We start from the raw sequence: 27,501 nt of genomic DNA on the forward strand, positions 1-27,501 counted from the left end.
CCTCACAGAATTGTTCTTGTGAACATAAAATGGAGGAGGAAAGGATGGTGTCATAACTAAGCCTATTTGTGGAGGGAAAAGGGGCCTAAGTATCTAAATGAATTTTAAAAATAAAGGCTTTTTCTGCTGCAGGGGGAAGAATTGCAGTTTTGAAGGCTCCCCTCTGTTAAAAAAAAAAAGTCCCCACAAGTAGAAAGCTAGCACTGCAGGGAACTGACTATGCATGGTAAGCTGACACAACTTTTCCCCTGCAGTGTTAATATTTAGAGTTTTCAAAAAATGAGGGTGTACCAAACCTACAGTTGAACCCCAGAGGGCACTGAGGTCAACCGGGAAAAATAAAATGACTATCCCTGGGCCGAAAGAGATCAAGCTTCAGAATACTCGAGCACAGGCCTTTTCAACCGCGGCCCCTGCCCTATGGAATCAGCTCCCTGAGGAGGTGCGGGCCCTGCAGAACCTTGATCAGTTCCGCAGGGCCTGCAAGACTACCCTCTTTAACCGAGCATATATTGACTGCTGAATTGTTGTTAATTAGGGACCCGCCAACATGGTCCTGTCTAAGGACCTATGTCATCTTGGAACTATCCAACCTGGCAGAAATCAGCGTCAGAACGCCACCATTGCTGCCAGATCAATTCAGATCAATTCAAATTGATAATTGAAATACATTAACTGGTTTTTAAAGATGTTAAATTTAAAGTTTTTATGGTTAAATTTAAAGTTTTATGCTTATTATTGAATATGTATATTGTATATGTATAGATGTTGTTAGCCGCCCTGAGCCTGCCTAGGCGGGGAGGGCGGGATATAAATAAAATATTACCTTACCTTACCTTACCTTACAGTTCCCCCTCTGCGGTCTAAAGTGGTAGCATCTGACTTGCCCGTATCATTCCAGTGCATGTACAGATTAGACTCTACCAGTGCTTCCTCTGTTTCCTAGGGATAACTTCTAAATTCTGCTACGTCCCCATGAGAAAACACTCTCTTTTATCTTGCTTATGTGGGGGATCTGGAACTTTCAAAATATTTTGTTAGCATGCCTACAAGTTTACTAAAGTTCTACAAGTTTCTACGCACACTGGAAAGCTTATCTCTTGGGAATCTTTTCGGTCTTTTAAGTTGGTTCTGGGTGTGAATGCTGCTTATCCCCGGTGAATGTTGCTCTCTTCAAATTGCACTTATTCGGTCATGAACAGAAGCAGATCCATTTGAATCTGTTCACAAGGCACCCACAGCCCAGGTACTGCCTGGTTAAGAAATTCCCTGGAATGGTTTCCTTGATCCATTGGAGAAGGCAGCCCAAAGAACCCTCTTTCTTCCGGCCTTGCTGCATGAATTGGCAGCACTTATGACCCAGAGCTGGCAGAACAGCTCCCAGGTTCAAATGCCACCTCGACCAAGAATGGGTGGAGCTTGTCTTTGTCCACTTATGGAGGATAACAGCCAGGGCTTTTTTTGTAGCAGGAACTCCTTTGCATATCAGGCCACAGCAGGGCTTGTTTGGTAGAAAAAAAACCTCAGCAGGAACTCATTTGTGTATTAGGCCACACCCCCTGCCATCACCATTGTGCGGGGCTTTTTTAGAAGAAGCCCAGCAGGAACTCATTTGCATATTAGGCCACACCCTGACACCAAGCCAGCTGGAGCTGCGTTCCTCTGCGTTCCTGCTCGAGGTGGGTGGGCTGAGAGGGCTCTCCCAGCAGCTGCCCTTTCAAGGACAACTCCTGCCATAGCTGTGGCTAACCCAAGGCCATTCCAGCAGCTGCAAGTGGAGGAGTGGGGAATCAAACCCGGTTCTCCCAGGTAACAGTCCACTCACTTTAACCTAGGGTTGCCAATCCCCAGGTGGGGGCAGGGGATCCCCCGGTTTGGAGGCCCTCCCCCCGTTTCAGGGTCGCCAGAAAGCAGAGGGAGGGGAGGGAAATGTCTGCTGGGAACTCTATTATTCCCTATGGAGATTTATTCCCATAGAAAATCATGGAGAATTGAGCCGCGGGTATCTGGGGCTCTGGAAGGGCTGTTTTTTGGGGTAGAGGCACCAAATTTTCAGCATAACATGTTAGTGCCTCTCCCCAAAATACCCCCCAAGTTTCAAAACGATTGGACCAGGGGGTCCAATTCTATGAGCCCCAAAAGAAGGTGCCCCTATCCTTCATTATTTCCTATGGAAGGAAGGAATTGAAAAGGTGTGCCGTCCCTTTAAATGTGATAACCAGAACTCCCTTTGGAGTTCAGTTATGCTTGTCACAGCCTTGATCTTGGCTCCACCCCTAATGTCTCCTGGCTCCACCCCCAAAGTCTCCTGGCTCCACCCCCAAAGTCCCCAGATACTTCTTGAATTGGAGTTGGCAACCCCATTTAACCACTACACCAAACTGGCTCCGTAAATTCTGTAAAGATTGGCTATATAAGAGGGCCTAATATGCAAATGAGTTCCTGCTACCCAAACAGCCCTGATAACAACACTGGCCTACTTTGTGAGGTTGACATAAAGAAAGCTGAAAGAATCATTCATTTGAATAGGCTACACAGAAGACCTTTGGTTAACCATTCTGAACACACTGACTTGGAAGTAAGCCTCACTGAAATCCGGGGCACCTACTTTTGAGTAAATGCAGGGATTAGGCACCAGCCATTCAAAAAACGGGGGTTATTTGAAAGACGTTCTCGAAAGTCCTTCAGAGTCGCGCTTCCGTACCTCTGGAGTCACTCGAGCTAATTCTCTACGGTCCCAAGTCAACTATTCCATCATTTTAAACGATTATTAAATATCTTTTTGGAGGAGGGGGGAAGGGATTATAATTGTGTTTCTGATTATACAACTAATATATCTATTTATCTACCCGGATCACAAATAGCCAGACCGTAATGATGATTGAAATATATAATCCCCCCCAAAGATAGTTAGACTAATTTAAACTTACCCTCCGCTTAATTAAAGAAAGTCAGAGGATTAGATTTCAGATTCAAGATGCAGGCAGAAAAGGAAGGAGATCTCAAAGTTATGCTACGCGAGACCCAATTCTGTCCCTCTTGAGAATATAAAAGCTGAGAACCAGGGAAAGCTACGGCTGGGGTGGAGGTCAAAGGTCAGATGACTCACAATGCCTGGAATTTGGAGAGGGGGGTATAAATTCAGATTTAGACTAGAGCAGGGCTTTTTTTGTAGCAGGAACTCCTTTGCCTATTAGGCCACACACCCCTGATGTAGCCAACCCTCCAAGAGCTTACAGGGCTCTTTGTACAGGGCCTACTGGAAGCTGTTTGAGGATTGGCAACATCAGGAGGGTGTAGCCTAATATGAAGGAGTTCCTGCTACAAAAAAAAAAAAAAGCCCTGTAAGATTGCACGGTTATTCTGCTACCCTTCTGGCGACTGAGTCTTTCATCTGTGGGAAAGGAGAGTGGGAGACAGCATGCAGAAGATCCGCCCTAAGAAAAACAGGAGAGTCAGCTGGAGTTGCCAGCACAGGGCTGGGGAGTTCCTGGAGATTTGGGGGTGGGGCCTGGGGAGCGCAGGGTTTGGGGAGGAGAGAGACTTCCATGGGTTATAATGCCCTAGAGTCCATCCCCCAAAGCTGCCTCTTTCTCCAGGAAAGCCATTTCAGAGGGGAGCCATGTTGGTCTGCCATAGAACAGTTAGAATCAAGTCTTGCAGCTTCTTAGAAACCAATGAGATTTTTGCTAGGGGATTTTTGGAGTATAGAGACTTTTCTAGGACTAGAGTTGCCAAGTCTAATTCATGAAATATCTGGGGACATTAGGGGTGGAGCCAGGAGCAAGGTTGTGACAAACATAATTGAACTCCAAAGGGAGTTTCTGACCATCACATCAAAAGGGACCAAGTTCCTTTTAAATGCCTTCCCTCCATTGGAAATAATGAAGGATAGAGGGACCTTCTTTGGGGGCTCATAGAATTGGACCCCCTGGTCCAATCTTTTTGAAATTTGTAGGAAATTTGGGGGAGAGGCATTGAATGCTATGCTGAAAATTTGGTGCCTCTATCTCAAAAAACAGCCCCCCCAGAATCCCAGATACCCATGGATCAATTATCCATTATACCCTATGGGAATTGGTCTCCATAGGGAATAACGGCGTGCCCAGCAGACATTTCCCTCCCCCTCCTCTGCTTTCTGAAAATCTCTATTTTCTCCATTGGCTGAGGCTGCTCCCTTGGGGAAGAAGTGGGGGAGGGATAAGCTTGCATTGCCAGGCTCTCTCAATCGCACAGCAGAGCTACTGCTGTGCGATTGAGAGAGCCTGGCAAAGCAAGCTACTGCTGTGCGATTGAGAGAGCCTGGCAAAGCAAGAGAGCCTGGCAAAGCTACTGAGGCATGCCTTCTTCCTTCTATTGGCTGAGGCTCCTCCCCATCCTGGCCCTCTGGGGAAGGAAGGAAAGCCAGAGCTTCCTTTGGCTACTTCCCTGGATCACATGGAAGAGATACAAAGAAAGCACCTTTAAGACCAACGAGTGCTAATGTTTTAAGCATGTTTTAAGGGGTTTTTTAAAAAAATCTTTTACTGTGTTTGTCTGTGTCCTTTTCACGTTTATTTCTGCTGGCATTACATTTTATGACACACATGGCTCGGCCCCACAAGGTCACATTAATGTTAGATCTGGCCCTCATAACAAATGAGTTTGACACCCCTGAAGTAGACATGATAGAGGTTTACAAGATAATGCATGGGATGGAGAAAGTAGAGAAAGAAGTACTTCTCTCCCTTTCTCACAATACAAGAACTCGTGGGCATTCGATGAAATTGCTGAGCAGACAGGTTAGAACGGATAAAAGGAGGTACTTCTTCACCCAAAGGGTGATTAACATGTGGAATTCACTGCCACAGGAGGTGGTGGCGGCCACAAGCATAGAGAGCTTCAAGAGGGGGTTAGATAAAAATATGGAGAAGAGGTCCATCAGTGGCTATTAGCCACAGTGTGTATATCTGTGTGTGTGTGTGTGTGTGTGTGTGTATGTGTGTATATATATATATATATATATATATATATATATATATATATATATATATATATATATATAATTTTTTTTGGCCACTGTGTGACACAGAGTGTTGGACTGGGTGGGCCATTGGCCTGATCCAACAGGGCTTCTCTTATGTTCTTATGAGATACAGAGTGTAGGACTGGATGGGCCATTGGCCTGATCCAACAGGGCTTCTCTTATGTTCTTATGAGATACAGAGTGTTGGACTGGGTGGGCCATTGGCCTGATCTAACATGGCTTCTCTTATGTTCTTATGAGATACAGAGTGTTGGACTGGGTGGGCCATTGGCCTGATCCAACATGGCTTCTCTTATGTTCTTATGTGACACAGTGTTGGACTGAGTGGGCCATTGGCCTGATCCAACAGGGCTTCTCTTATGTTCTTATGAGATACAGAGTGTTGGACTGGATGGGCCATTGGCCTGATCTAACATGGCTTCTCCTATGTTCTTATGAGATACAGAGTGTTGGACTGGGTGGGCCATTGGCCTGATCTAACATGGCTTCTCTTATGTTCTTATGTTCTTACTTATGGTTTTGTATTTGAAAAGGCTTTGGTTTTATCTGGGAGGTTTTCCCACCCTCATTTGTTGCTCTCACTGAATGGCTACAATAGGGTTGCGAGCTTTGGGTTGGGAAATACATAGCGATTGGGGGTGGAGCCTGAGGAGGACGGGGCTTGGCGAGGGGAGGGGCCTCAGCGGGGTAAAATGCCGTAGACTCCACCTTCTGAAGCAGCCATTTTCTCACACTGAATTCATCTGTCACCCAGAGATCAGTTGTAATCCCAGACCTCCAGTCACCACCTGGATGCCAGCAACACTAGTCACATAAGCTTGCTGCACAAAACTGGGAAGGGGGCCACCATCTCATCAATCAACGTGAAACTTATTGCAGAAAAGCAACCCCCCTCCCACCCACCCCAAGAAAAAAACCTTAACAAACTCTACCCCAATGCGGAATCCTCCACTTCTTCGCTTTCCTTCAGCACTTCTCGGTACTGCCAATATCGAGCTAGGCCCAAGCGATCTGTTTGTCTTCTTCACACTGACAATAAATCCAATCACTCTTCAGATGGGTAAATAGAATCGATCAGGGTCCCCCGCTGAAGCCCCCTGCTCCGCCCGCCTTGTCTATAGGCCAAAACAACACCTCTTTCCGTAATCAGGCGCACCACGAGGAGGAAAATGGGCCGATTACCCCTCTCGCTTTTAAGCTGCTGATTGTGGAGACGGCTTTTGTCATTAGTGGTGAATTCATCAACGGGCAGAGAGAGAGGGAGGAAGCTGCTGTCGACAGGGTAGACAGTTTATTTAAGAGGGGCGGGGGAGATACTCTGGCAAAATCCAAATTAGTTTAATGGAGAGAAAGAGAGACAAGGGCTACTGGAACAGGGCCATGCAAAGGCAGATCAGCTTGGGGGAGAAGAACTGTTAACCTCCCCCTCTGGTAGTCAAACTCCCAAGAACTCGGGGACTTTAGAGTCCAATCAACAATAAAATGGAAGGCAGAGCTGGTTCCAGCAAAACAGATTGGTTGTGAATACTTGGTCAATAGTCGGTGTCTGAGGTTCTCCTGCTAGCCCCTAGGACTATGGACTTAAAGAAGTTTGGAGGTACATTTCCCCTTCTCTGGAGATACCCCTGGGCATGCTGTTCTGTGAATGGAAGGCTATTAGGAAGAAGAAGAAGACCATAGGTTTATACCCCGCCCTTCTGTCTGAATCAGAGTCTCAGAGCGGCTTACAAGCTCCTTTATCTCCTTCCCGCACAACAGACACCCTGTGAGGTGGGTGGGGATGAGAGGGCTCTCACAGCAGCTGCCTTTTCAAGGACAACCTCTGCCAGAGCTGTGGCTGACCCAAGGCCGTTCCAGCAGGTGCAAGTGGAGGAGTGGGGAATCAAACCCGGTTCTCCCAGATAAGAGAGCTCTGGCTGACCCAAGGCCATTCCAGCAGCTGCAAGTGGAGGAGTGGGGAATCAAACCCGGTTCTCCCATATAAGAGACCTCTGGCTGACCCAAGGCCATTCCAGCAGCTGCAAGTGCAGGAGTGGGGAATCAAACCCGGTTCTCCCAGATAAGAGAGCTCTGGCTGACCCAAGGCCATTCCAGCAGGTGCAAGTGGAGGAGTGGGGAATCATACCCGGTTCTTCCAGATAAGAGAGCTCTGGCTGACCCAAGGCCATTCCAGCAGCTGCAAGTGGAGGAGGGGGGAATCAGACCCGGTTCTCCCAGATGAGAGAGCTCTGGCTGACCCAAGGCCATTCCAGCAGCTGCAAGTGGAGGAGGGGGGAATCAAACCCGGCTCTCCCAGATAAGAGAGCTCTGGCTGACCCAAGGCCATTCCAGCAGGTGCAAGTGGAGGAGTGGGGAATCAAACCCGGTTCTCCCAGATAAGAGCCCACACACTTAACCACTACACCAAACTGGCTCTCCAAAGACAAAGATAACTTTTTTTCCCTCTCCCAAAAGACTAGATCTCAAGGGCTTCCAATGAAGCTGATGAGCAGTAGGCTCAGGACAGACAAAAAGATATACTACTTTACACAGAGAGTGATTAAACTGTGGGGTTCACTGCCAGCGGATATAGGAATGGCCACTGGAATAAACAGATCCAAGAGGGCAGCCGTGTCAGTCTGAAGCAGTTGAACAAAGCAGGAGTTAAGTTGCACCTTTAAGACCAACAAAGTTTTATTCAGAAAAGCTTACATTCTGAATAAAACTTTGTTGGTCTTAAAGGTGCCACTTGACTCCTGCTTTGTTCAGCTGGAATCAACAGCTCGAAAAGAGGATTAGAGAGATTCACAGCAGGTAGGTCTATCAATGGCTGCTAGCCACGGTGACTAAAGGAAACTCCCATGTTGAGTGGCAGTCAGCCTCTGAATCCCAGGGCTAGGAGGCAACATCAGAGGAAGGCTTCAGCCTCTCTGCCCTGTTGTTGGCCTTCCAGAGGAACTGGTTGGCCATTGGGTGAGACTGGAGGCTGGACTAGATGGACCCTCACTGGTCTGACCCAGCAGGGCTCTTCTGAGATTCTTCTCAGGGGAAGGCCTTGGCCTCTCTGCCCTGTTGGTCCTCCAGAGGAACTCGGTGGCCACTGTGTGAGATGGGAGGCTGGACTAGATGGACCCTTATGGGTCTGATCCAGCAGGGCTCTTCTGATGTTCTCATCAGGGGAAGGCCTTGGCCTCTCTGCCCTGTTGTTGGCCCTCCAGAGGAACTGGTTGGCCATTGGGTGAGACAGGAGGCTGAACTAGATGAACTATTGGTCTGTTCCAGCAAGGCTCTTCTGATGTTCTTCTCAGGGGAAGGCCTTGGCCTCTCTGCCCTGTTGTTGGCCTTCCAGAGGAACTGGTTGGCCATTGGGTGAGACAGGATGCTGGACTAGATGAACTATTGGTCTGTTCCAGCAAGGCTCTTCTGATGTTCTTCTCAGGGGAAGGCCTTGGCCTCTCTGCCCTGTTGTTGGCCTTCCAGAGGAACTGGTTGGCCATTGGGTGAGACAGGATGCTGGACTAGATGAACTATTGGTCTGTTCCAGCAGGGCTCTTCTGATGTTCTTAATCCAGTTACTTTATTTAAAAATAATAATATCAGATGAAAGAGTCCCAGGGACCCAACTTCATAATTCTTCTTTAAAGCTGACGTGCTCTTCTTCCCTCTTTTTTTTTTTTATGATTTGCAACCATTTTTTTTAAAGGTAGTTCATGATTTCTGGATAGTTTTTGCCCATTGTTAAACATTCAATTCCCCCCTTCCCTTGTGCTGCTTCTTTCCTTTTCCAACTTACTTTTATTCAGTTCAGCCAGAAAGATTTAAATATTGAGTGAGCACTTTCTGGGGGAGGGGGAGGAATATAACATAGAGGGGGTTGGGAGGGGGAACAGCTATAACTTTACAAGAATGAACGGTACAAAATTAGCTTTCATCGGCTCAGTTGCCTGAAGTAGGCAAATTGTTCTGCATTCAGAAACTCATCCGCATTTCTGCACCAGGCCTGTGTTTTACTTAACTCTCCTTTAATTAAGTGAATAATTAAAAAGAGAGAGAGAAAAGTTGATCGTCAATTAGTTAATTAAATAATGGATCCGTTTTACTTTGGGGCTGACCGTCACCCCTCCCTCCCTTCACCCCCTCTTCTTCTTTTTTTCTAATTTGGTTAATCACCCTGGCTTCGAATAATGACCCTCCTCAGGGTTGCTAGGCAACTGCCTCCTAGTTTAAACAACCAGCAGCTGTCTTCCGTCAGGACCAGTCTGAAGGGATGCAAAAAGGAGAGGAGCTTGCCAACTCGACTGCCACTCCCTTTCCCCCCTTTTTGCAAAAGAGAAGACAAAAAACCCACCCTGCAGAGATGGACCAGATTGGAAAGCCACCCGAGTTCTGTCTGTGGAGCAGAGGACTTCCACAGACCTGGCTAGCTGGTGTCAGCTTCCCAGGAATCTCAGCTTTCCTTTTAAAACCTCTTTAAAAGGATCAAGTTACAAACCCTTCTGGTCGCTGGAAAAGAAATTTCAACAGCCAGTGTGGAGCTGTTCCATAAGAGATCTCCAAGAGGGTTCAGGGCTCAGAACATGTTAGATGAAGTAAAGAAAATCATGCAACTTGTAGGCCGAGTTTACATAATTTATGCAGGTTGCAGAATTCTCTGTTAGCCGAATCCGGGCTATGCTGGCACAGAATTCACTTCTTTCTTTCTCTCTCTCTCTTCCTTTCTCTCTTTCTCTTTCTCTCTTTCTCTCTCCCTTTCTCACTCTCTTTCTCTCTTTTTTCAAGCACATGGCCTTACTAATAACATCTTGAACATGCGTAGCTCACTAGACTTTGCAGTGCCCTCTGGGTATAATAGTGACTTTGGTTCTACATTGTTTTGTTTTGCTATTTGCTTTCTCATTTTCCTGTCTTTGCTGCTGTTTGTTTTAATTGCATCTTTAGGGGGAGGGTTTTGTTCATTTGTTTTACTATTAACCTGTTTTAGAGATCAGCAGAAATAAGAGTACATGAATTTGAAACTAAAATGGATCCATCTTGAAATTTAGAACTGAAACAAACCCATGGATAGGGAGTCTTAAAGCCATCCATGGTTCAGAAAGTTAATTATTCAGCATTGTTGGTAACAGAGCAGTAAGAACATTTGACTATTCAAATTGCCCAGTTGCATCAGACCAAATGCCTCTTTCCAGCAGTATTCAGTCAGATGCTCATAGGCATGGAGACAACTACCCTTTTTTGTTGCTTCATCCCCAATTGTTGATAATCAGAACCTCCCTGTGCTGCCCCTGAGCGTGGAGGTTCTGTTTAACAAGTGACCAGTCATCAAGAGCTCTGTGCCTCCATGAACTTCTCTAACTTGTATCCAGGGCCTTTTTTTTTTTTTAGCAGGAATGCACAGGAACGCAGTTCCGGCTGACACGGCATTGGAGGTGTGGCCTAATATGCAAATATGTTCCTGCTGGGCTTTTTCTACAAAAAAAAACCGTGGGGTCAACAATGTTGCCATAGAGGCTTAGTTCTTCCCCTGATGTTGCCTCCCAGCTCTGAGATTCAGAGGTTGACTATCTCTCAATGTGGAGGATAAAAACATGTCTATAATATATATATATTAAAAAAAATCCTGCTAGATCAGACCAATAGTCCATCTAGTCCAGCATCCTGCCTCACACAGTGGCCAACCAGTTCCTCTGGATGACCAACAATATGGCATAGAGGCTGAGACCTTCCTAATAACATAAGAAGAGCCCTGCTAGATCAGACCAATAGTCCATCTAGTCCAGCATCCTGCCTCACACAGTGGCCAACCAGTTCCTCTGGATGACCAACAATATGGCATAGAGGCTGAGACCTTCCTAATAACATAAGAAGAGCCCTGCTAGATCAGACCAATAGTCCATCTAACCCAACATCCTCTCACAATGAACAACAATTTCCTCTGGAGGTCCAACAACAAGAGTACCTACCAAGACCTTCCCCTAATATTGCCCTTTAGCACCGGGGTGCAGAGGTTTATTGTCTACAGGCGTGGAGCTTCCTTTTATGTAGCAAGGTGCTCACAACTAATAGCGGCCCCTTAAATTTAATTTTCTAAAGGAATTCAGAACATTTCAAAAGTTGGTGTATCTATTTCCACTACTCGGTATAAAGTGGCATGGAAATTTGGGGCCCCGCTTTTAATCCTCAACTTTAGCATGAGACCTACTAAGTGGCAAACGCACGGCAGGAAGTGACACAACCCTCGAGTCATGTGACAGGAAGTGCTAAAACTGGATCATCTCCATTGCTGAGCTATCTCACCCTTGTCAGCCTGCTTTACGGCACACCGGCTCCAGATTCATGCTCACCAACAAGAAGTTGCAAAAACATCTCTGGCTCTAGAGGAGCTAGCAACCCACCTCAGGGCCCTGACTCATACATTTCTTAGGCTGATATTCTGTGTACTTTTATGCTATGTATACTATTGTCTCTACTGACAGCATAAAAGGAGACTACAAAAGGTGGGCCCTGAAATGATGTTTTCCCTTGGATTAACTCTCTGGGGCCCTCTGTTCATGATCAGAGGGTCTGTTGCATTTTGAGATTGGAGTCCATCCAGTGAAAAAATAGAGCCTAGGACCAAACCCCAAGATTAACAAAGGGAATTAGCTGCTGCAGGAAGTGGTGGCAGCTACAAGCAGAAACAGCTTCAAGAGGGGATTGGAGAAACATACGGAGCAGAGGTCCATCAGTGGCTGCTAGCCCAAGGTAGAGATGGAGCACTCAGTCTGGGACAGAGATGCTCTGTACTCTTGGTGCTTGGCAGGCAACAGTGGGAGGGCTTCTGGACTTCTGGCCCCACAGATGACCTCCTGATGGGACCTGGGTTTTAGCCGCTGTGTGACACAGAGTGCTGGACTGGATGGGCCACTGGCCTGATCCAACATGGCTTCTCTTATGTTCTTCTGTGACACAGAGTGTTGGACTGGATGGGCCACTGGCCTGATCCATCATGGCTTCTCTTATGTTCTTCTGTGACACAGAGTGCTGGACTGGATGGGCCATTGGCCTGATCCAACATGGCTTCTCTTATGTTCTTCTGTGACACAGAGTGTTGGACTGGATGGGCCATTGGCCTGATCCAACATGGCTTCTCTTATGTTCTTCTGTGACACAGAGTGCTGGACTGGATGGGCCACTGGCCTGATCCAACAGGGCTTCTCTCATGTTCTTATATTCTTACCTCCATGAACTCCTGCTAAAATGAACTTCTGATATTCGAGGGGGGGGGGGAATGTGAGGACCTTGGACTCCATGCAAGCATGCCTGTGAGATATTTGTCTGACCACAGCAAAATATTCTTTCCCCACTCCAGTCCCTGAACACTCAAGGTTGATATTGAACTCCGACCCTTTTCCATATTCCATAAAAGTGACTGAAGCATAAACGCAGGAAGCAGGGAAAGTACTTCCCAGTTTTGAGACGAGAAGCGTTGGGATTGGAAAGGAAAATCCCACTAGGACTTTTGAAGCGCTGGTAGAAAGTGCCATCAATTCTCAGCTAATTTCTGGCAACCACGTAAGGTTTTCAAGGCAAGAGACGTTCAAAGGTGGCTTGCCATTGCCTGCCTCTGCGCAGCAACCCTGGACTTCCTTGGTGGTCTCCCAGCTAAGGACTACCCCGGGGTCAATCTCGCTTAGCTTCTGAGAGATGACAAGATCAGGCTAGCCTGGGCCATCCAGGTTACAGCTGAGACAAACAGAGGTGGCTTGCCATTGCCTGCCTCTGCGTAGCAACCTTAGGCTTCCTCAGTACTAACCAGGGCTGGCCCTGCTTAGCTTCCGAGATCTGAGGAGATTGGGCTAGCCTGGAACATCCAAGTTCATCAACTGTCCCTCTGGAGTAAAGAAAATAATCTTATTTTTAATGTAAATAAGACGAAGGAAATTATAGTGGATTATAGGAAGAGTAGTCTGGACACTCAGCCGTTGTTCATTGATGGTGTTATGGTAGAACAGGTGACAGAATGGAAGTTTTGGGGAATTACTATGAAACAGGATGTAACATGGGGGACAAATACTTTAGCTCTAGAGAAAGAGGCCCAGCAATGACTATACTATTTAGGACTCTTAAGATCACAACAACTGTCAGGGAGTCTGCTGGTTGCCTTTTATCGTAGTTCCATTGAGAGCATTCTATCTTATTGCCTCTGCGCGTGGTTTGAGAGCTGCACGGAAGCAGATAGAAGGGTGCTCCAAAGAGTGATGGTAAGAGCACAGAAGATTTGTGGATGCTCTCTCCCCTCATTGGTGGATCTGTATAATATGGGATGTAAAAGGAAGATACAAATGATCTTAAGGGACCCTTCACATCCGGGCCACTCGCTATTTGAGATCTTACCGTCAGGTAGGCGATATAGAGTGTTGAAGGCTAAGACAAATAGATTCAAGGGTAGCTTCTATCCAAGTGCTGTGGTTAGGCTAAATGCAGGGCTATGAATGGTTATTTGTTTTTAGATGCATTTAAATGGTCTATGTATATGTTCTTTTTGGGGGGTGTTGATGTGTTGGTATGTTTGTGGAAGAGCACCTCATTTCGTTGCTCTCATTTTCTTTTTTGAGAACAATGACAATAAATTTATCTATTTATCTATCTATCTATCCATCCATCCATCCATCCATCCAAGTCAGGCCTGGGGCAAGAGTAGCCATCCCCTCCCAGTTCTTTGTCTTTAATAGGGACTTGCCCTCCATCTGTATGTTGAAAGATAATAATAATAATAATAATAATAATAATAATAATAATAATAATAATAATAATAATAATAATAATAATAATAATAATAACTTTTATTTCTATCCCGCCCTCCCCGCCTAGGCGGCTCAGGGCGGCTAACAACAACTTACACATTAACATAAATAATAAAACTTTAAATTTAACAATTAAAATTAAACATAAAAACCAGTCAGTTAAGTTAAAATACATGATTTTCATTAGACTAAATATATATGAGTATATCTGGCAGCGATAGAGCTGTTATGGCGCTGGTTCTGCCAGTTTAGGTAGTCTTATGGATGGCGGTTCTTACACCAGGCAACTCAGCAGTCAGTGTCATTATAGGCTTGTCTAAAAAGGGCGGTCTTGCAGGCCCTGCGGAACTGGCCAAGGTCCCGCAGGGCCCGCACCTCCTCCGGAAGCTGGTTCCACAATGCCGGTGCAGCCGCTGAAAAGGCCCGTACTCTAGTATGTTGGAGTTTGACCTCTCTCGGCTCAGGGATGGTCAAAAGAGGACAACCAGAGGGTCTACAAGAGGCCTCAGCCCCCCCTCAGGCAGTGTTTTCCAGTAGGGTTGCCAAGTCCCCCCAGCCTCTATGGTACCTATTGTAACATAGAGTTTTCCCTCCCAAATTGCTAGAGCGTCCGGGGGAAACCATAGTTTTCCTGGAAACGCCTAGAGCGGCTGGTGCGCAACGTCGCTCGTGGGTGATGTCATCATGCCAGCGACGTTGGGGGAGGTTCCTCCCACCGGCACAGTGTGGGCCTGTGGGTTAGGAACCTCCCAGGCGGCAGAACCCCCACCCAGACCGTGGGCTTGGCAGTCCTATTGTCCAGTGATTTGAGCTGGAGCTGAGAATTCTCCGACAGAATTCTCCCTTATTCACTTAGAGCCTCTAGAAATCTATCCCCTGCCTTGAGCGATGGGTCAGCTTTTGCCAGTCCTATATTCATATCAACCTGGCACCAAGAAAGAGAGAGACGGGGAATCATTCCACCTCCTTTTTGCTTCTTGGTTTCTTACTCTGCACTGTTGCCAAATGCATCTCTGCCCCCGGGCTCTGCTGTAAATGAGATGGTACATCTGTGGCAAGCTAAGCAAATACTTTGCAAATGAATAAATGAGGAGATGGGAAAGCCGGCTGCCCTAGTTGGGAGCTTCCATAGGAAAGGGATCCAAAGTTAGGGGGCGGCACCCGCCTTGCCCAGGACGTTAAAAGGGGGAGGGGATTCCTGTAGCCCCCAAAAGACTAGCAGCTTTAATGTAGCATAAACATCCATGAGGGTCCACTTCGAGAAATGCATGAAGTGTGTCTTCTGTTGATGGCTGGCTGGCTGGCAGGATGGCAGGAAGGCAGGCAGGCAGGAAGGGCAGATAGACGGGTGGATAGACTGATAGATTAGATGGACAGGTAGAGCTATATCCCATATACATAAACACACACCGTCATCACCTGTGACTCCTTGAGCGCTTTCATCAGCGCTGCCTTCGCACCATCCTCAACATCCACTGGAGTGACTTTGTGACCAACACTGAAGTCCTCAAGCGGGCAGAGGTTACAAGCATCGAGGCACTGCTGTTGAAGACGCAGCTGCGCTGGGCAGGGCATATTTCTAGGATGGAAAACCACCGCCTTCCCAAGATTGCTCTGTATGGCGAACTTTCCACCAGCCATCGAAATAGAGGGGCACCAAAGAAGAGGTACAAGGACTCCTTGAAGAAATCCCTTGGCACCTATCGCATCAGCCATCACCAGTGGTCTGACCTAGCATCAGATCGCAAAGCATGGAGGCACACCATCCACCAGGCTGTCTCTTCCTTTGAGAACGCACGCATAGCTGGTCTTGAGGACAAAAGGAGATTGAGGAAGAATCGCACTGCTACAGCACCAACCCCAAATCAGACTTTTCCCTGCAGCCACTGTGGCCGGACCTGCCTGTCCCGCATTGGTCTTCTCAGCCACCAGCGAGCCTGCAGCAGACGTGGACTACTGCACCCTTCTTGAATCTTCGTTCGCGAAGTCAAGCCGAGAGAGAAACACACACACACACACACACACAAGGGTACAAGACTACTTTTCAGATTTTTAAAAACATATTGCTTATTATTATTTCCTGAATCTATAGCCTGCCTTTACTGCCAAGACTCTTGGTGGCCTCAAGTGAGTCTCGAGGAGGGGCTGTGGCTCAACGGTAGAGCACCGGGTCTCTTAGGCGCTACTGGACTCTTCGAGCATTGCAACGAGTAATAGCGTTCCTCTAGCACTTACACAACAGTCACCAGTGATAAATAAACAAGTGGAGGAGTCGATGACCTAAATGTAGGTGGGTGTGGGAGGGATGGGGAGAAGATGGGATCCCGTGAACTAATTGCATGGTGGTCAAATGGGAAGTGTATCAAGAATCAGACCTCCCACCCAAGTCTATTCAGACTGGCAGCTGCTGTCTAGGATTTCAGACAGAGGTCTTTCACATCATCTACTCCCTGGACTTTCTAACTGGAGATGCTGGGGATCAGGGCTTTTTTTTTCCCTGGGGGAATCTGGTGTTATGGAGTTTTGAAACCTCTTTGAGAGCCAGTTTGGTGTAGTGGTTAAGTGTGCAGACTCTTATCTGGGAGAACCGGGTTTGATTCCCCACTCCTCCACTTGCAGCTGCTGGAATGGCCTTGGGTCAGCCAGAGCTCTGGCAGAGGTTGTCCTTGAAAGGGCAGCTGCTGTGAGATTCCTCTCAGCCCCACCCACCTCACAGGGTGCGGTGGGGGGAGAGATAAAGGAGATTGTGAGCTGCTCTGAGACTCTGAGATTCGGAGTGGAGGGTGGGATATAAATCCGATATCATCATCATTTTCTTCTTCCTTTTTCTTCTTCATGGAAACAAAATCCCACCCTTCTATGTCTAGAAGTTCATGAGGGGCACCTGTGTGTTTCACCTTCATTTCCCTCTTGAGAGTTCCAGCACCTCTTTTTCTCTTTAGGTTTACTTCTGATGTCTGCAGTGGTTAATCTGTGATAGTTCTTTGCACACACAAACCACTGCGTTGTAAACACAGGGCTTTTTTTGTAGCAGGAATTCCTTTGCATATTAGGCCACACCTCCCTGATGTAGCCAATCCTCCAGGAGCTTACAGGGCTCTTAGTTCAGGGCCTACTGTAAGCTCCAGGAGGATTGGCTGCATCAAGGGTGTGTGGCCTTAGATGCAAAGGAGTTCCTGCTACAAAAAAAAGTCCTGCATAAACGTATAGTTCTGAATTAAGCCCTTTATATATTACAGTTCAGTTCAGACCTTTATTGGCATAGAAACAATAATGATTCACAATCAAAAGTAGATACAAAGGCCTGAAGTATAGTAAGAACAATACATAAAACAATCAATTAAAATAGCAGCCAATGATACAAATCAAGAGTAGACACCCAGCAATTAAAATACAGTAGTATGCCTAGATTTAGTTTTATAGGCTTCTACTAAGAAATTTGCAACACATGTAGTAATGTGGGGATTAGAATTTTAGAATTTAGAAGGTTAGAATTTTCCTTTTAGTAAATACGTTGTGTTGTAGGTATTCAGCTAAAAATTGTCCACGTTGTGAGATCAGGAGAGGACATTCTAAAATAATATGGGATATAGAATCAAGGACTCCTAATCTTTTATAACTTTTATATATAAGACGCACATAAATGCATACCACCCTGAACTGGATGGTTCAGGTGAGCCTGATCTGCTCAGATCTTAGAAGCTAAGTTTGGTCCACGCTGGTTAGTCCTTGGATAGGAGACCACCAAGGAAGTCCAGAGTCTCAAAGGTGGCAAACCACCTCTGTTCATCTGTTATCCTGATCTGGGTGACCCAGGCTAGCAAAAATCTCATCACATCTCAGAAGCTAAGCAGGGTCAGCCTTGGTTAATTCTGGAATGGGAGACTGCTAAGGAAGTCCAGGGTCTCAGCACAGAGGCAAGCAATGGCAAACCACCTCTGAACGTCTCCTCCAGCAACCTGTAACCTGGTGTGGCCTGAACTCACCTCTATTTCTTCCCCCTCTCCAAATGACACCTCCGTTTGGGCCAGTTTGGTGTAGTGGTGAAGTGTGCGGACTCTTATCTGGGAGAACCGGGTTTGATTCCCCACTCCTCCACTTGCACCTGCTGGAATGGCCTTGGGTCAGCCGTAGCTCTGGCAGAGGTTGTCCTTGAAAGGGCAGCTGCTGTGAGAGCCCTCTCCAGCCCCACCCACCTCACAGGGGGTCTGTTGTGGGGGAGGAAGGGAAAGGAGATTGTGAGCCACTCTGAGACTCTTCGGAGTGGAGGGCGGGATATAAATCCAATATCTTCTTCTTCTTCTAAAGGAGGTTTGTTTGTTTGCCAAAGTTCCAATCCACTCCCCAAAACATCCCAGTACTCCAAATCCCAGAGGGGAAACTTTGCAATGGTTGCAGGACCAAAGAAAGGACGAGAAAAGGTTTGCAAAGGAACTGAATATCAGTTGTGAAAACGGCCATCTGTATATGATTGGGTGGGGGCCATATGGGAATAGGGTGAAACACATGACTAGTTATGCCAGATTAAGGAAACTATCCAATTTGTTCATCTTCTTCAACAGCAGTTTTACTATCCCTCCCTCTGAATTTTAATATTCTCCAAATGAATGACGATCAAGCTAGGTAGTTTGTCAATAAGTTTAATATAATTCATTAAATTTCAATTGTTTTGTGGGAGGGGGTTTATTTCCCATCTCATCTTCTTTTCCTGAATAGCTGATTTCTCCAAAATCTAACACCGGCCTGGCATTTATAGTAAATAAAAATGGAGAAAATGATTTGAAAACCAGCTCAGTGTAATATTATATTATTGACTCTTTTGGAGTCCAACCAGGTGGGGAGGGGGTATGTTTGCAGATTCCCACCCCCCCCACCACCACACACACACACCTCCCGGACTCTATTCTTTCCTCTCGGTCTGTTTCTCTGTCTCTTCCTTCCTCCGCCGTTCTGTGAATTGTACAACGCAGCTAGAACTGAAGCAGTACATTTCTTCAAACAATGCTTTCCCCGATTCCATTTGTAATGGAATTGGAGGGAGAAAATGTAATTGTCTGTTAAACATGAAGCAGCCATACATGAAGATAAGGAGGGCCCCAATAACACCGGCTGGTTATGGAAATCCAGCACCCATTGAGGAGATACCGGAGGTCTATTTGTGAGTTAAACTGTCTCTTTCCCTTCTTTGTAGGAGAGACAGAGAAATGTATTTATTTACCCTCCTGTCTTAGGGAGCTGAGCAGGCAACAGGGAAGTCTCTCATAATGCCTTGAAATTGCTGCTAAGTTGTGCTTTAGGGAGAAGCAATTTTGCAAGCAGGCTCAAGGATTGGAGAGGGCATGGGTAGAGATCCCCAAAGGGATGGGATGACCTTACGAATGACTCAATGGAGTATTTTTTTCCCGCAGTCATTTTGAGGAAGAGAAAGCAATTGCTCCCACTTGATGTTTTCAGCAACAGGACTAATGGAGTTAGTTAATAAATGATAGGACTATGAGTGGTCTACTGGCCACGGTGACCAAAGGGAACCTCCATGTTCAGAGGAAGTGTACCTCTAAATTGTCAGCGTCAGGACACAGGGAAAAGCTTTGGTTGGCCACGGACAGGATGCTGGACTTGATCGACCCTCCCTGGTCTGATCCAACAGGGCTCTTCTGATGCTCTAATCAGGGGAAGGCCTCAGCCTCTCTGCCCTGTTTTTGGCCCTCCAGAGGAGCTGGCTGGCCACTGTGTGAGACAGGATGATGGACTAGATGGACCCTTCCTGGTCTGATCCAGCAGGGCTCTTCTCATGCTCTAATCAGGGGAAGGCCTCAGCCTCTCTGCCCTGTTTTTGGCCCTCCAGAGGAGCTGGTTGGCCACTATGTGAGACAGGAGGCTGGACGAGATGGACCCTCACTGGTCTGATCCAGCAGAGCTCTTCTGATGTTCTTCTCAGGGGAAGACCTCAGCTTCTCTGCCCTGTTGTTGGCCCTCCAGAGGAACTGGTTGGCCACTGTGTGAGACAGGATGATGGACTAGATGGACCCTCCCTGGTCTGATCCAGCAGGGCTCTTCTCATGCTCTAATCAGAGGAAGGCCTCAGCCTCTATGCTCTGTGGTTGGCCCTCCAGAGGAGCTGGTTGGCCACTATGTGAGACAGGAGGCTGGACTACATGGACCGTTACTGGTCTGATCCAGCAGGCCTCTTCTGATGTTCTTCTCAGAGATAGGCCTCAGCCTTTGTTTTCTGTTGCTAGCTCTTTGGAGGAGCTGGTTGGCTATGTGTGAGACAGGATACTGGACTAGATGGACCCCTGGCCAGATCCAGCGGGGCTGTTCTTATCTTCTTTAATTGGCTGGGTTCCACTGGGGAAGAGACATCTGTACAGGTGTGTGTGCATGTTTGTGTGTTTGTGTATACTTGTCAGTCTGGGAATGGGGTATGTTTATGTTCTGGAAAGAGAAAATGTCAACATAACCTACCATGGGAGTGGGGTGTGGAATGGTATGGTATAGCCCAATCTCATGAATAACTAAGTGGGGTCAGTACTTGGAAGGGAGACCGCCAAGAAAGACTCTGCAGAGGAAGACAATGCTCAACCACCTCTACTTCTTTCTTGCCTTGAAAGCCCCTTGCTGGAGTCACTATCAGTCTGTTGTGTCTTGATGGCACATACATACATATGTCACATACTGTTAGGGGACTGAAGGTGTAAAGAAGACCTCTGCTGGATCAGACTAGTGGTCCATCTAGTCCAGCATCCTGTCTCACCTAGTGGCCAGTTAGTTGCCTTGAAGAGCTGACAGATTGGGGAAGGAAGGAAGGGAGGGAGGGAGGGAGGGAGGGAGGGAGGGAGGGAAGGAGGGAGGTAAAGAAAGCACCTTTAACTTTAAATACATTCTTGGATAAGTGATTTAAAGAGAGAAATGTCTTCTCCAAGCAAGCCAACAGGGTGGTGGGGGCTTCAAGAGCCACACGATATGTGTGAAAGAGCCACGTTTGGCAACCCTTGATCTAGTCCAAAATCCTGTCTCACACACTGGCCAACCAGTTTCTCTGGACAGCAGGGCATAGAGGCCAAGGCCTTCCTTGATAAGAACATCAGAAGAACCCAGCTGAGTCAGACAACTGAGGGTCCATCTAGTCAAGCTTCCTGTCTTTCATACAGTGGCCAGCAAGTTTCTCTGGAGGGCCAGCAACACGGCACAGAAGCTGAGGCTTCCCCCTGATGTTGACTCCTAGCACTGGGATTCAGAGATTCTTCCTCAATAATGTGTTCAGGTTAATGTGTTTAGAGTTAAGATCAAATAATACTACAACCATACCAGCCAGTGCAGTCTCAAAATGAGGAATCAGTTTACAGAAGTCCCCACCAAAAGCTATAGAACTTCTCCAGAGTGTTCTTTATAAGAAGGATGGCATGATTAAGTTAGTTCCTTCCAACCATTTTTTTTTTAAAAAAACCCAAAAACTGTTCCCTGTGATTCTCAAGTGAGAGGAAGTCCCTCCGGATTCAGTTAGGCTAAACGTGACGTGTGATTCCTGGCTCTCTCTTTTTTTTTTCAGTTAGCTAACTGCTCAGTGTTCTGTTCATTGAGGGATTGCAATAAACCATTAAACTGGCCTGTGTTCTAATTATACATACTAAACCCTTAAGTCTTTTGACTTTAAAAAAATTAAATTATCAGGGTGAATGACCAGTGTCGTAAACATTATCCAAGTTAGATGTATAAAAAGCAACTGTAACCAACACGCTTATGATAACACTTTCTCTTTTTTGTTATTTAATCTCCTCTACCTTCAAGAGCTGGCGCTTGAATTCTGCTGTGAATCTTGCCCCCTTCTTCATGTGTCCCTCCTCCTTATTTTTTCCCCTCTCTTTAATTTCTAATGTCTTTCAGACATCTAAAACCCATCACGTTCAGTATTATTCAACTTAGGCTGTAACCCCAAAACATTTTCCTAGGAGTGAGCCCTGTTTTGGGAGCGGGGGGGGGGGGGGGAGAATGCAACTTACTTTCAAGTAGACCTACTTAGGATTTCTCCCTGTACTGGGGGTAAACTCAGGCAGTTGCTGCTTTTAAATGATCTTTGGTTGTGATCTTTCTCTATAGCGCTTGCCATTTTAATGAATGAATCACTTATAATGCCCCTGTATAAATCAATGGTGCGGCCTCATTTGGAGTACTGTGTACAATTCTGGTCACCGCACCTCACAAAAGATATAGGTTTGGGAAAAGTGCAGAAAGGGGCAACTAGAATGATTAAAGGGTTGGAACACTTTCCCTATGAAGAAAGGTTAAAACGCTTGGGGCTCTTTAGCTTGGAGAAATGTCAACTGCGGAGTGACATGATAGAGGTATACAAAATTATGCATGGGATAGAGAAGGAAGAGAAAGAAGGACTTTTCACCCTTTCTCACAATATGAGAACTCGTGGGCATTCAATGAAATTGCTGAGCAGTTGGGTTAGAACTGATAAAAGGAAGTCCTTCACCCAAAGGATGATTAACATGTGGAATTCACTGCCACAGGAGATGGTGGTGGCCGCAAGCATAGACAGCTTCAAGAGGGGATTGGATCAACATATGGAGCAGATGTCCATCAGTGGCTATTAGCCACAGCCTATTGTTGGAAATCTCTGTCTGGGGCAGTGATGCTCTGTATTCTTGGTGCTTGGGGGGGCATAGTGGGAGGGCTTCTAGCTCCACTGGTGGACCACCTGATGGCACTTGGTTTTTTTTGGCCTTTGTGTGGTCAGCCGAGGTCATCCAAAGCTCCAACTACAGAACCACTTTGAAGGTCACCTCTCCACCCCCTCCCCAAAACCCCATGAGATCCTTTCAGTCATTTTTCCTTTTAAAAATATTCATATATATCATGCCTTTCATCCCCATGGGGAACAACAGTGGCTTACCTTCTCCTCCTCTCCCCCCGCCCTTTATCCTCACAATGACCCTGTGAGGTAGATTAGGCTGAAAGGATGCCCCCCCCAAGATCAGCCAGAAAGCTTTCTTGACACCACTGGGGATTCGAACCTGTATTTTCCAGATCCTAGTTCAGGGGTGGCCAAATTTACTTAGCATAAGAGCCACATAGAATAAACATCAGATGTGGGAGGGAGGGGTGGAAATAAAGCATCTTTAACTTTAACTGCATTCTCCAAGCCTCTATCTGGTTTGACTTGGGAAAGTGATTTTAAAAGACAAATGCCTTCTCAAAGTCAGCTTCAAGAGCCACATGTGGCTCCCAAACCACAATTTGACCACCCCTGACCTAGTACAACAACCAGGCTGCAATCCCCCTTGAGTCTCAGCTGGAAAGGCGGACTCTAAATAAATAAATTGATCCGCTAGAAATAAAGTAAATCAGACAGGAAGCTGTCGAGGTCCTTCTCTTTGCCCAGGGCTAGTATTCCTCCAAGCTGTCTCTGCGGCGTGTAACAGCCTGGAAGAGAATCAGCCGAGAGCCTTTTTAGCATTCAGCGCAAATTAAATTCCACCAGCAGAACTCGGAGGTGCCGTTTTCTTTCTTTCTTTCAACAAGTGATCTACCTTCTTCCCCCACCCCCACCCGCGCCATCGGAGCGAAGAGAAAACAAAGCAGGATAACAAGGACGCGGTTGTTTTCGGCAGCTAGTGTGGGAGGCAGCGCCAAAGAAGGAGCTCTCCAATGCGTAATTACGCACGGGCCGAGGCTCCGGTTTGGAGAGCTCAGGCTGCAGCCTCGCGGTCCGAAAGGGTGAGAGCGCCGCTCTGCCAGCAGAAGTCTCCCCGCCACATCTGGGAACCTCATTAAGAGTCGCCTCTGCAGCTCAGGAAGTTTTCACACTTCACGTTTCATTAAGCGCAGGGCTCAGATTCCTTGGGAAAAGAGGAGGCAATCGCACGGAGAGAGAGGGGCTGGCAGAGAAATTTGGGGGCGGGCCGCGTGATTTGCAGCTGTCGGCCTGGCCGAATCCAAATAAAAACGGCCGGCCTGCAGGGGCGCTTCACGCTGGCCAGGAGGGGGAGACGGATTCGCTGGCTGGTTACCCTTCCCAGGAAGATAGATTCCTGGGGAAGACGCGGGGCTTCGGCCATAAATCAAGGCCTCCGATGAAATTCACGGGTGGAACCCATTAAAAATATGTACATATATCTCTTTCTGTACTGGCCCCAACACTCTACATATAATATATGCATGGGATGGGAAACCAATTTATTTCCTTCAAGAAGAGGCTAAGGAAGATGCCTTTCACGCCCAACACATTTTATAGCCCTGTCCTATAGGTCCCTGCCCCCCAGCAGTTTTATAATCTACATTTCTCCAAGATTCAAGGGAGGGAAGGAAAGGCAGAGAAGGGGAGAATAAGGAAAGGCCTGGCAAACACACATGGATCTGCCCTATACAGAATCAAGCTCTTGGTCCATCAGCATCAAGTATTGTCTACTCAGACTGGCAGCAGCTCTCAGGGTCTCAGGAAGAGATGCTTCCCATCACCTCCTGCCTGGTCCTTTTCACTGGGATTGAACCTGGGACCTTAAGAATATAAGAGCATAAGAGAAGCCATGTTGGATCAGGCCAGTGGCCCATCCAGTCCAACACTCTGTGTCACGTAAAAACATAAGAGAAGCCATGTTGGATCAGGCCAGTGGCCCACCCAGTCCAACACTCTGTGTCACAGAAGAACATAAAAGAAGCCATGTTGGATCAGGCCAGTGGCCCACCCAGTCCAACACTCTGTGTCACAGAAGAACATAAGAGAAGCCATGTTGGATCAGGCCAGTGGCCCATCCAGTCCAACACTCTGTGTCACGTAAAAACATAAGAGAAGCCATGTTGGATCAGGCCAGTGGCCCACCCAGTCCAACACTCTGTGTCACAGAAGAACATAAAAGAAGCCATGTAGGATCAGGCCAATGGCCCCTCCAGTCCAACACTCTGTGTCACAGAAGAACATAAGAGAAGCCATGTTGGATCAGGCCAATGGCCCCTCCAGTCCAACACTCTGTGTCACACAGTGGCCAAAAAAAACAGGTGCCATCAGGAGGTCCATCAGTGGGCCAGGACACTGGAGAGGGCTCTCACAGCAGCTGCCCTTTCAAGGACAGAGTCTCAGAGCGGCCTACAATCTCCTTTCCCTTCCTCCCCCACAACAGACACCCTGTGAGGTGGGTGGGGCTGACAGAAGCTGCCCTTTCAAGGACAACTCTGCCAGAGCTCTGGCTGACCCAAGGCCATTCCAGCAGCTGCAAGTGAAGGAGTGGGGAATCAAACCCGGTTCTCTCACATAAGAGTCCACGCACTTAACCACTACACCAAACTGGCTCTGAAATGCAAAGGCTGGGTGCTCATGGGCTGTTCGCCAGTGGCAAAACACTTTTCCCCCACCTATTTGGATGTTTACCAACAGTTCAAGCCTGCTCATCAGGTTGGTGGTGGAACATGCTGCTGAATCACAGCTGACTTAACCCTATAGGACGAGCAAGTCAAGTGGTGATCAGAGGTGGCTTGCTGTTGCCTGCCTCTGCATAGCAACCGTGGACTTCCTTGGTAGTCTCCCACCCAAACTCTAACCAGGGATGACTCTGCTTGGCTTCTGAGCATGAATGAGATTGGCTTAACTTGGGCCTTCCAGATCAGGGTAAGAGATGAACAGAGCTGGTTTGCCCTTGCCTGCCTCTGCGTAGCAACCATGGACTTTCTTGGTAGTCTCCCACCCAAGCTCTAACCAAGGCTGACTCTTCTTGGCTTCTGAGATCAAATTAAATTGGCTTAACATGGACCATCCAGGCCAGGACATTTCCCACATTGGTGGTGGTGGTGGAAAGCACTGTAAAGTCATAGTCAATTTATGTTGACCCTGTAGGGTTTTCCAGGCAAGAGATGTTCAGAGGTGGTTTGCCATTGCCTGCCTCTGCATAGCAACCCTGGACTTCCTTGGTGGTGTCCCATCCAAGTGTCAAGCATGATAAAATTCCATTGATGATTGATTGTTATAGGGTCCTGCCTAACCCTGGTCTGTGAAGTATCATGGAGGGCCCAGCTTTGTTAGCTCTATTATTCTTTCCCTTCCCCCTTCTTGCTTTATTGCTTGGAACGAAGTAGTAGTGAGAACTGAAACTAACTTGAGAAGTAATCAGCACCTTCCCATACATTCCTGGTAGGGAGTACGACACATCTGAGGAGAGCAAGGACAGAGTCCTGATAACGCTATGGGAATGTAGACATTTATGATAGTTTATGTGTGAGAGCCACCCCGCACCCCATCCCTTGGAATCCTTTTGAAGTAAGCCTTAAAAGTATTGCATCAATGTATTGGCAGCATTACCCTCAAGAATCTGTTACACAGAAAGTATCGGTCTATCAATAAACGTAGTCTTTGTATCAACCTCGACTCGTCATTGAACCCGCATGCTTGACACCAAGGACTAACCAGGACCAACCCTGCTTAGCTTCTGAGATCTGATCAGATGGGGCTAGCCTGGGCCATCCAGGGCAGGGCATTCATTGGGCTATTTTTCACGTATTCAGTAAATCACTCATGTTCAGGGGTGGAATTCTAGCAGGAGCACCTTTGCATATTAGGCCACACCCCCTTGGTGCAGCCAGTCCTCCAAGAGCTAACCAAAAAAGAGCCTTGTAAGCTCTTGGAGGATTGGCTACATCAGGGAGGTGTGGCCTAATATGCAAAGGAGCCCCTGCTAGAATTCCAGCCCTGCTCATGTCTACCCTGTGGATTCTAGATGTGGATGTCTTCACTGGATAATTTCAAGGAATATCAGGATGGTCGGTGTCTTGAAAACTATACCAAATGAACTTTCAGTCTGATTCAGCCAGGCTCTTAATGTGCTCTCTTGAATTCTGTGGGACCAGGGCTGGTGCTAGGGTTTTTCGTGCCCTAGGCGAGCTGCCCACTAGCCCCTCCCCCCAAAAATTAAAAAAAAAACCCAGAGAACTGTAGGATAAGTGAAGAAACTTGAAACTACTTACATTTTTAATTTACAGCTTTTTTATTTTAAATTTGATTTTTTTAACAAAAAATTGTGAGAGTAAGCAAAAAAAAAAAGGTGAGAATACTACTTGATCCTTTTAGCTTGAGGAAAGCCAGTTTGGTGTAGTGGTTAAGTGTGCGGACTCTTATCTGGGAGAACCGGGTTTGATTCCCCACTCCTCCACTTGCACCTGCTAGCATGGCCTTGGGTCAGCCATAGCTCTGGCAGAGGTTGTCCTTGAAAGGGCGGCTGCTGTGAGAGCCCTCTCCAGCCCCACCCACCTCACAGGGTGTCTGTTGTGGGGGAGGAAGGGAAAGGAGATTGTGAGCCGCTCTGAGACTCTTCGGAGTGGAAGGCAGGATATAAATCCAATATCATCATCATCATCAGGTGCCTTGTGCAAGACCTTGTGTATGCGAGAAAGAAGCTCTACCACCGAGCTGTGGCTCCCACCCCATGGCTCGGCTAAAGTAGAGTAGGAAGGATGAGTGGCAGCAGACAACTTCAACAGGAGCCCGTTTTTAGAAACTGTAATTGGCTCTTCTTCAGCTTTTACAATTGGTTCATTTATCCCTGCCAGGCTCCGAGAAGCACACTGCGCAGGCGCCATCCGCTTTCATGTTCCCAGGGTCTGTAGCAGACCTGGGGAATGCAAAACCAGCCAGGAAGTGTCTGTGCTCCATAGAGCCTGCTTTCCATTGGGGAAGGCACTCCAAGGAGCACACACACTGCACGTGGGGAGAGGAGGCACCTG

At 47.1% G+C, this 27,501-nt stretch overlaps 1 protein-coding gene across 1 annotated transcript in view; it reads right to left on the reverse strand.

Annotated features, from left to right (window-relative positions):
- The window catches only part of LOC132588276 (MICAL-like protein 2), a 143,331-nt gene that overhangs the window by 96,800 nt on the left and 19,030 nt on the right, over positions 1 to 27,501 (reverse strand). The window lies entirely within an intron of this gene.

Source organism: Heteronotia binoei, chromosome 20, assembly GCF_032191835.1.
Source record: "Heteronotia binoei isolate CCM8104 ecotype False Entrance Well chromosome 20, APGP_CSIRO_Hbin_v1, whole genome shotgun sequence".
Taxonomy (NCBI): Eukaryota; Metazoa; Chordata; class Lepidosauria; order Squamata; family Gekkonidae; genus Heteronotia; species Heteronotia binoei.